Source organism: Saccostrea echinata, unplaced genomic scaffold (assembly GCF_033153115.1).
Source record: "Saccostrea echinata isolate AGI-Se365-2 ecotype Australia unplaced genomic scaffold, CSIRO_AGI_Sech_v1 ptg000002l, whole genome shotgun sequence".
In the NCBI taxonomy this organism is placed as follows: domain Eukaryota; kingdom Metazoa; phylum Mollusca; class Bivalvia; order Ostreida; family Ostreidae; genus Saccostrea; species Saccostrea echinata.
In genome coordinates this window covers 13,423,138-13,434,683 of record NW_026889751.1, presented here as the reverse complement: position 1 = coordinate 13,434,683, position 11,546 = coordinate 13,423,138, and positions in this window count along the sequence as shown.

Below are 11,546 nucleotides of genomic sequence, written 5' to 3'. Positions count from 1 at the left end.
TGTCCCTTTGTTCTGAGTGTTGCTGATTATATTAATTAATCCATTCAATGATCAAACAAAAAGTAATACTAGAAAATTTTTTTTTCTGGAAATAGTTAAAACAAACTCGACTTGTTTTCCTCATATTTGACCGTGTTCCAAAGCTCTGAGCCCCTGTCCACCTAAAACCACTGCTGAATCGCTGTCATTATCAACTCGCACTTCCACTTCAACATCCCTCAGCACACCATCAAATATAACTGAAGAAATTCTTGCCCGACTTCATTGAACCCTTTGCACTAGCTTTTGAAATAAGCACTTGTAAGAGCTTAGTATTTTCCCCCAACATCCTTTATTCCAGCTTTAAATGCTATATGTTCAGTCAGTCTTCAGAATTTTGGTCTTCTCAACAGCTCAAGGAACAACACATTTATGTCCGAATGTTAAAAGACTATTTTGTTTTCCAAAACCTTATGCAAAATGTAAAAAAATCTCTGAGAAGACATGTAGTTTTTTCTTTTGTGAACATAAAGATTTATTTTCTTTTTGTGTAGAAAGGTCATTCCATTAGCAAGAAAATTCTCAAACATTATCATCTGGAATCACATTTTTGTGATCGCATTTTTTGGTGAGAAAAGTTGTATAAATGTGCGATCTAAGAGCACCTGCAGATTCTTTGTGATTTCTATCACGTACAAGCTTTACAAAATTTTCTTGAACACTCCAAGAACTTTACAAGGCAACTTGATCCACACTACTTTGTTAGGATAGTGTATGGTTGTATCAAGAATCAAGGGGGGATTAAACACAAATATTTTCCTCTTTCCGATTTTGTAAATTTCAAAACAATAGGCACCGAATTCCATCCGAGTATGACAAAAAAGTATGTTAAATTTGGATAATCGATTTTGAACATATACAATATTCCTTTAAAAAAAAAAATTGTAGACGCTTAAATTTGTGAATACAGTTGATTTTTGTTGGCTATGAATAACAAACTGCAAATGCAGGGACGCAGAATCAGAGCTAGATAATCAAGAATATTTATGGTTTACGTATATTATACTGGTTTTGATCATTCTTAATAAATATGTTGATATATAGTATATTACATTCAAATTTATATGATTTAATAATTCCTAGCTCTCTGATTGGTTGTGGGTCCATCATTTTAAAAATCATATACTAAGTTATGTAGCGCTAGACCTCCCACATGAACATAAACATTTAATTTTTTCTACACTGTATGGACTAAAAGTAGATCAAAAATTTCCAACAACTGAGATAATTTAGCAACCCTTGAACTACAATGTTTACTCGCCTTTGGGCTTGGGGAATACTGATCTTGGGGTAGCTTAATTGTCATATTGTCCTCCAAACAGCAATTATTGTGTGATATATCATTAACTTTTTATATTAAGAAGCATGGTTAGAAAGGTAATAGGTAAAAGTTCTTCGTAGATGTAGTCAAAAGCTTATCTTAATAATAGAAGTAATGAAACAAAGATCAGTGTCATAAAAATTATAAGTCATTAATAACAATATCCTCAAAGAAACAAGAGGCCCATGGGCCACATCGCTCACCTGAGCACATTGGCTAGGCAAAAGCACCAATCAGTTCAGTAATGAAAAGATTACTGGGGGGGGGGGGGGGTGTTGAAATTTAAACTACCTGATGATGCTTCCATGTCAATATAACAAATGGCTTTGTTGTACTTGAGAAGATTTTAAAAAAAAATTCCCAAATATTCTTTTGTAAAAATTTGATCCCCCATTGTGGCTTCTCCCTATCCAAGGGGTCATCATTTGAACAAACTTGAATCTACACTACCTGAGGATGCTTCTATATCAATATGACTGAACATAGCTTTTCTATTCTTGAGAAGAAATATTTTTTCTATATGTTCTTATGTAAAACTTTTGATCCCCCACTGGGCCCCACCCTACCCCCTAGGGGTCATAATTTGAACAAAATTGAATTTACACTATCTGAGGATGCTTCCATATCAAAATGACTAAACATGATTTTCAGTTCCTGAGAAGAAGATATTTTCCTATATGTTCCCATGTAAAATTTTCGATCCCCCATTGTGGCCCCACCCTATCCCCGGGGGTCATCACTTTAACAAGCTTGAATCTACACTACCTGAGGATGCTTCCATATCAAAATGACTAATCATGGCTTTGCAGTTCTTCAGAAGAGGATATTTTCCTATATATTTCTATTTAAAACTTTGATCCTCCATTGTGTCCCTGTCCTACCCCTGGGGGTCATGATTTGAACAAACTTGAATCTACACTACCTGAGGATGCTTCCATATAAATATGACTCATCATAGCTCTGCTGTTCTTCTTCAAAAGATTTTTAAAGATTTTTCCTATATATTTCTATGTAAAACTTTGATCCTCAGTTGTGGCCCCGCCCTACCCCCAGGGGTCATGATTTGAACAAACTTGAATCTACATTACCTGAGGATGCTTCCATATAAATATGACTCATCATGGCTTCGCTGTTCTTGAAAGGATTTTTAAAGGTTTTCCCTTTATATTTCTAAGTAAAACTTTGATCCTCCATTGTGGCCCCGTCCTACTCCCAGGGGTCATGATTTGAACAAACTTGAATCTACACTATCTGAGGATGCTTCCATATAAATATGACTCATCATGGCTTTGCTGTTCTTGAGAAGAAAATTTTAAGATTTTTCCTATATATTTCTATGTAAAACTTTGATCCTCCATTGTGGCCCCGCCCTACCCCCAGGGGTCATGATTTGAACAAACTTGAATCTACACTACCTGAGGATGCTTCCACATGAGTTTCATCTTTCCTGGCCCTGTAGTTCTTGAGAAGATTTTTTAAAGATGCTATTAATTTTTCACTAATTCTTTATTATCTCCCCTTGAAAGAGGGCCTGGCCCTTCATTTGAACAAACTTGAATCCCCTTCACCCAAGGATGCTTTGTGGCAAGTTTGGTTGTAACTGGCCCAGTGGTTCTGGAGAAGAAGTCGAAAATGTGAAAAGTTTACAGACAGACAGAGGGACGGACAGACTACAGACAAAATGTGATCAGAAAAGCTCACTTGAGCTTTCAGCTCAGGTGAGCTAAAAATGGATATCCACCATTTTGACTTATTAATTACAGCTGCACCATCATTCAGTTGTAGAATAGTGAGATGCAGAGGAAAAAATACCGATCTGCAGTGTATGGATATTTGCAAATGTAAAATTCTGAACAAACTAGAATATAGAAACAATAGACAAATAAATTAGAGAAAAGTGGAATTAAGCATAGAAACGACTAAATTTTCTGAATTAAAGTAATAATATTAGCATTCTTTTATCATTTTTATAGTTGCATTACACTCAATGAGATATTCACACATTCTTTCTCCTATCTGAAAGACATTAACAGAAAATTAGAAAAATTGGATGTCCGCCATTTTGAATCGCCATTTTGACCTTTTTAACGCCATTTTCATGAAGGTCAGCATATTTTTTCGGATTCAGCCCTATCCCAAACAAAAATTAAAATTGTTCTTTTGCAGTAGGTTAAAAATCTATGCTGGACCAAATAATAATTATTTGCCATTAAAACTTATTTCTAGCCTTCTTTTTAAAAATCAGGACCAGACTAGTATGCAAGGTGAAACACATAGATTTAGGGGTTAATTAAATATCATTTTATTAAAAACAAAAATTAAATAAATGATATATATGATAAACAAACAATAAAATCAGAATCCATGTAGATCGTTTTTAAAAACGAAAGTAGAAAACTACAAAGGATAGCTGCGGACTTTACCTGCTTATGAAAAAAACATTGTAAAGTTTTCCGGTTTAAATAAGATGAAAATAATCAAGAAGAAACAACAAAGTCTCACGTCAAATATACTGAACTCTTTCTCCCTACCCTCTCCCAAATGTAATAATGTACGTTGCATTTCTTTGTTATAAGGAAATACCCACATACCACTGCCAAGACTGCAAAAGAACAATTTTAATTTTTGTTTGGGATAGGGGGTATCCTTTTGTTATATAATTGCATTCATTTGCAACTTTTCAATATTTCTTTTAATTGAATATAATGTCTAATTAATAGGGGTGCAATGATACACTAACCTCATGATACAATACGTATCACGGTATTCAGTTCACGATATGATACGTATCACGATACATGACAACGTTAAAAAGTCTTTCAAGTTTGTCATCATATTTTTTTAAACTTTACAGTGTTATACAAAATGTTCATATTTTTTAATAATAATTAAAATAACATTTTGTTAATTTGAATTGGATTGTTAGGTAGATCTTTGAGTTGTGACAACATTCTAAACCAATGATGAACATTTACAGGGAACTACGGGGACCTTTCTGAATAATCCTCCTTTTCAATTGGAATGAAAAAGGAAAACATTCATTCTTTTATTCCTTTTATTTACGTAGAAAACCAGTTGTCATATTTCTCGTGTTAATAGGTTTTAAGCAACAAGACAACGAATTTTTATCGAAATACACACGTGATGGAATATCGTGTATTACCAAAGAATACATTTAGATCTAAAGTATTTATCATTTCTCTTAACATCTATAACTTATAATCACATTAAGTCCTTCTCCGTGTTAAATCTGAGGTCTGTAAGATGCTGGAGATGAGTTTATCTGCCGTAAATGCGTTATCGGCGACCTCACGTTTCGCGCGGAAGACATTTTGAAATAGTAAAGAAGGAAAAAAAACGGACAAAACGGATAATTCTGGACCGATTGAACCGAACCGCGATATCAGTTTAGCGTATCGTGAATTGAACTGTGGAAAAATATACTGTGATATACCATCAAACGGTTTATCGTTGCACCCTTACTAATTAAATTAGGAAATTCTAATTGTGTAAAATATAAATTGTAGAATCTTACAAATGTTTCCCAGAAACTTTACAGTAAGAAACCCTCATATATTTCTAAAACTTTGCAAAAATTTTAATTGAACTCAAAGTTCTATATTTTCCCATTTTTCATCAAATTATGTGTCTTGGTCAAACATAATGTTGTTTAAAGCCCGAGATAATAAGCACCGCCTTCAGATTTACCTGGTCTGTGAAACCCCGTCAATCAAGTGAACTTAGGTCCATCATTGGGTGCTTGAAATTGATTGACATTTAGTTACTAGTCCCTGTGTATTACTTGTACACCTTGTTTGACCGTTGTGGTGACCAGCAAAATAACTTTTGGTCTTTTGATGTTTGCCACAGATATACCAGCGCGATAAAGCCGTATCAATTCAAAAAAATTAGCTTGGATATAAATATTTGTAGTCAGACACACATATTATATAATTTTATCTTATAATGATTCAGTAGAATAAAGCATGCCTGTGTATAATAACTTTTTTTCTTCTTATAAGTAAATTTCGATTCAATTAAAGCACAATACGATTACATATTGGTGATTAAAATTTCACTTGTAGATTTATTTAGCTTGGATATAAATATTTGTAGTCAGACACACATATTATATAATTTTATTTTATAATGATTCAGTAGAATAAAGCATGTCTGTGTATAATAACTTTTTTCTTCTTATAAGTAAATTTCAATTCAATTAAAGCACAATACGATTACATATTGGTGATTAAAATTTCACTTGTAGATTTATTTATTTATTTTTATTGAGACTTGCAAAAAATTACGATGAAACTTGAGAAGAAAATAAAATACCGTATTTGCTGATAATAGATCGGATATCGAAGATGAAAGCGAGGACTATATACAGTGGCGCCGCGGTAATCCGGACGCCAATAATCCGGACGCCTCACCTTCCGGACGATATTTTTTGGGAACCGATTTTTTCCACGTTATTCTGTCTCATTAATCCGGAAATTCGCGTTCCGGATCCGGACGGTCAATTTCTACTACAAAACGTAATCTTTCGTTGAAAAATGACTCGTTTATCCGGACGGTAATTTTTCGAGGAACGACTTTTCACACCTTTCTTGCAGTAGTGATAATTATTGTAAAAACATTGTCCGTGGAGTCAGTGTGACCTCTAAACAATAGCGTCTATAATTAGCGTGTGTTTACCTCAGATAAAACACACGTCTTTTATATTATGAAGCCCGAAGAATTTAGCTTATATTGTGCATTAATTAAATTGCTAACGGTATATAAATATATGAGAATTTTGGAGAGCTGTAAATAAAATATTTTACTGAATAATAAATCACGAGATTTTGTTGTGATATCGTGTTGCGTAAGTTTATCAAAATACGATCGTACATTATTTGAAACGTTTTTTTTTCTTTTCATAAGACAATTTAATATTATGATACATAATTCAAAAAATATATATCTCTATTAATGCACTAAGAAATACGTAACTGGCGTTAGTTATAAATGCCGATCACGTCTTTTCAAGATATATAACTTAAGAGTTTATAGAAAAAGTATTGATTATCCTGAATATGGCTTGTGTTTACGCTGAATGTTTGCAATACGTACACTGATTGCAGTATTTAGTTACTTACTTCCCTATGTAGTGAATATACGCGGTTAGTCATTTGAACATTCTCAATGGTGATAATGAACAGTTCTACTTAATATGAGCTTGAATAAACTAAAAAAATGTGCCGAAATAAAACAGTAGCAGATCAAAATTTGGTCAGCCCATGTAACTACACGTCAAATAGAAGGCGAGTAAAGTTTCCTGTGTTAGAAAAGGAAATCTCAACATAAAACTGCCTATCCATTTTTCATCGTGTAAATTACGTTTTAATTTTTTTCTTTTTTAAATATTTATTATTTCTTTTAAAACTATAAAAATGAAATCAATAAGTCAAGGTAAAATAAAGGTGTTTTCTTTGCCTTCACATATGATACCACTATGTTCATATGTACATGCTTTAAGAGGATACGTCTTTTAAGAAGTGATTCACTTAACCGGACGATTCATTTATCCGGACGATTTCGTTGGGGACGGAGGCGTCCGGATTAACGAGGCGCCACTGTATTAGTATCTTACTTTTTAAAATTTACCTGAAATCATTAAATAAAATTTTAACAATGAACTTAACTCAATGATATAACAGTTTAACATTGTATAAGGTTCATACATTTTTACAAAAATCGATGAGAACTCTGTTTGTTTGACATAAATTGTAAATATGAAATTATGGACTAATTTATCTCTCGGTAAAACATAGGCCAAACACACTTTACTGGTAATACTCATGGACTTCCTGTGTATACTGTTTGTGCATCAATGCCTCAGGGTACCATGCATGTAAAATTAAGTCCCTCCCATTACCTGAGAACACCATATGGATAAAAATCTCGGCCTTTAACTAAACAGATATCACTTCTTTAGTGAGAGAGGCACCTATTTAAGCAAATTAAATTTATCCTTAAGCTGCATTAATAATTGATATTAATATCATGAATAAAAAAAAATTGAACATTTATTTTCACGACAATGTCATGAATTTAAGCTTTGAAAATTGTCGTCACGCGCAAAATTCCCCATGGGATTTTCAAAACTTGGCATGTATGATTAAACTGTTTTGGAAATGGTTTTGAAGCCCCTTAAAAATAAATTAAGTGTTGCTTTTTAAATTTTTAAATAGCTAGAACTAGTATCTAAATAAAGCTACTTCGAATAGGTAAATAAAGCTATGTAGGTAACACGTTGGGCAAGCCCACCGAACAGTCATTTTACTCCTGTTTGGTATTTAATCTCTCATATTGGAGATGAATTTTACTGACCAAATGAAGGTCTTTTTTATTCTATTCCAATTTTTATTAAAATAAAACAAAAGCGCATTTGCATAGGCATCGTGAATTTTAGAGAACATATTCCTCGCACAATTAACATAGTTCGGTCGATTTTCCATGTGCAATTTCTCTGTATCTTCATAAAAACAATACCTATAGTTGTCCGTAAAATGTCTTGCAGAATGTCTTGCTCAATCGATCAAAACAAAATTGATTGTGTCTTGTTGGATAAAAATCTTATTTTATCCAGTGGTTAACTCTTGATAAGTTAACTTTCAATTGCTCTTTGGATCTTTGTCAATATTTATCCCCATAAAATCCCGTTAAATATGAGCTCCTTGTACTTGACTGGTATGGTGGGCACTTACTGCTATAAAATTCAATTTTTCTAGACTTGAACGTAATATTTGTTGTTATTTCTCCTTTAGGATGAAGTTGCAAATTCCATGCGATCTTTTGTGGTCTAATACGCATATAACTGATGAATGTAATATATATTTGATAAATTATTTTCCATAAAAGATTTACAAAGTGACTGTTGCAATTATTCTCGTTTTTATTCCAAGTATGTCGTTTTAAAACAATAATTATATCCTAGCCTCACTGTATATACTATTTTTATAAAGAATAAAGCCATTGCCTACAAAATGAAATGAAATAAAAGTGAGAACTTATTTTTCTTTTTATTTCCTAATTGAAAATTGACACTAATGTGCCTCCATAGTTAAATCCGACTTTTGACCAGTTTGAAAAAAGATCATCATTTTTATTGGTTTGCATTATTTGATTGGTTGCCGGAGTAATCGAAATAGAAAGTAAGGAACATGATTGACAGGTGCAACATCGCTGGTGTTAGAATAATCTAACTGTGTCTCGGGACAAGCCCTCACCACAGTTAGAATACGTCCCATATACTTGCAATGTAGCAAATCGGAGTGGATCCACTCCAAAATGATTTTGAAGAATACAAAAGGAGTTGCACTGAATATAACTAACAAATTAATCATAACAAACGTTTTTGAGATTGTATATGCCTATTAACCCAAAGAATAATCCATATAAATACGAAAATTCAACTCATTTTCTCAACGTTTTTTCCTTGCTTCAAATTTAACGCCATGTTGACATTCAGAACTCTCTGGATTGTTCATAGAAAATGCACAGAGTTCGATTTATCGCCCATGTTTATTTTGCAACATTGCCAATACACAGAACGAATTCTATCGTTAAACCGGGTCCGTAGGACAATATCATTTTAAGGACAGAACGTTCTATCTACATCACTGGGGATGGAGGGATTTTTTTCTTTTTAAGTAAAAACGGAGAAACGTTGCACCAGTGACATATAAAAATGAAAAATTCATTTTTATATGTCTCTGCGTTGCACTTGTTAGCATATGTGTCAATTTTGTCAAATTTTTGAATGACTCTTCGCAAAAAATTGCATGTTGAATTTCAGATTTTTTTATTTAGAACACCGATAAATATCTATTATTTTATTCCACATGGTTTAAAATTATGCGCCATTCCACACCATTCCATTGAATTGAACACAAAGATTTTTCTCTCCCAAATGGTCAGTAAATACCAACTCCGATATGGGAGATTGACCACCAAACGGGAGTAAAATGACCGTTCGGTGGGCTGTGCCCAACCTGGGTAATACAAGCTACATAGCTAAATCTGGTGATTGAACCAGACCTGCTAATATCAATGTAGATAGAATGTTCTATCGTTAAAATGATATTGTCCTACAGACCCGGTGGTGAGGGCTTGTTCCGAGACACAGTTAGATTATTCTTAGTAATAGCGAGCGCAGCGAGCGGCGCAAAGCGCCGCTCGTCACTGCGAGCTCTAACGACAACGCCTGGGCGAAGAGAAAATTCGGACTACTGCACATTCATTCAATAGAATTTTTTTCCGCAGTAATTCTGACCCACAATGCATCGCTTCTTGTTCTCGCTGCTAACTTCGTTCACGCGGTGACAACAACTAAAATTTCACAAAAAATAAACTCACCTTAATTTAATGGCTATTGCATGCAGATAGTAGATTAAACGTTCTTTGTTAAAATATTTGCACTTTTAAAACTTTGTTTATGGAAATGCAGCTAACATACGACGTCATGTGACGTCACAGTTTAGACGTTCCAAATGTCGCGTGCGTTTTGAAGAGGCGGATCTTAAAATGAAGTGAACATTGCGCTCGCCCCAACGGTCGCACCGTCAACATATTATCAATGAATAATGGACCATCAGTTGTTCGTTGGCACCCCTGCAAAAACTGACAAAAATAGATAGGTCCCCCACCCAAATTGAAACATGTTGTAATTACAAGTGGTTAATGTTCCCCTAGTATAAAAAAATACGCACCGTAAGTGAACAAAAATAAGTTCCAGATCCTGAAGTCGTGTTACTCTAAGTTATTTTGAAGCTTGAACCAAGGCAAGTGGTACAGGTAAATGTAGTGAAACATAGAGCCGAAACACGAAAGCCATACACATTTCTTTTCTGAAACCGGTTCATCGATATAATCATCATTTATGATTTAAGCCGAGAACCTTGAAATTTTAGAATTTAGTTCTGCATATGATAATGAAAGATCGCCAACAGAATATAAAACATAATTTGTCAATGTTTACTTCATAAAGCGTTCAATATTATCCCCTAGCTACTACCCAAACTCCATCACCATAAACGGAAACACTCCAGGTTTCTCTCTGAATTATTTTTTGAGTCGTTTCTTGTTTGCTACACTTAGTTATGAACTTAAACATTGTTTTCAGAACTATTTTAAAAAATTCAGTTATTGGGTTTATACAAAACTACTCAGTATAAATAGAACGCATATCAAATCCGTGTACACGACCCCATTGGAAATAAGCCATACTGGCTTTCATGGGATATCCTTGGGTTTAGGCATATACAATATAATATATTTATTTGATTTATATGCAAAATAAGATTTATTAGTTAATTCATTTTAAATTCATCTCTTAATTCATGTCTATTTAAAAGTTTTATATGTGTATAATACTCACACCTCCATGTCCATGTACATTGCATAATGCCTATTCCTGAATAAAGATTATTACATGTATTATTATTATACAACAATCCACAGGCACTTGGGGTATGGACCCCCCCCCCCCATTTTCCCTTTTTTTTTTTTCTTTTTAAATCTGGGGTCGAGTCGCCTTTTTCCTATTTTAATATTCTAATATACACTATATGTTATCAATAATGTAACTTTTTTGTCTCTATAAGCTGTTTTTAAATATATCGTTTTCGACTGATAAATAAAAAGAGAGAAGGCTTGCAACTCTTTTCTCATCGTCTGCCTCACCTCGCTTAAACTTCGCCTGATTATTTATCGAAAGCATAAGAAAACATGGAATATGCATACATCAATAAATTCGTTATATATTCTTCTTCCTTTTCATATTTCCATTTAATTTTTATGTGCCCCCGATTTGTAAATATTTCGATTAAATCACCCGCATCTAGGGTAAATTTTGTTGATGTGCACCAGCTGGGACGGAAGTGCAATAACGGTAACTCTAAGGTAGCAGGGGATAGTTTTTTTAATGCCAAACATGTGCCGAGGGGGTACACATATACATGCGATCCATAAAAACATGTACATGGGGACAGTTTTCCAGGGGCTAATTAATTACACTTCATATGCCCATGGCTCACAAATTATGTCAACAAATTACATGTAATCTGCGTATTAGAGTGCACATGTACCAAAAATGCACCTGGGGACTCCCCAAATTTTGGCTTGTTTTTCCAAGATTTGG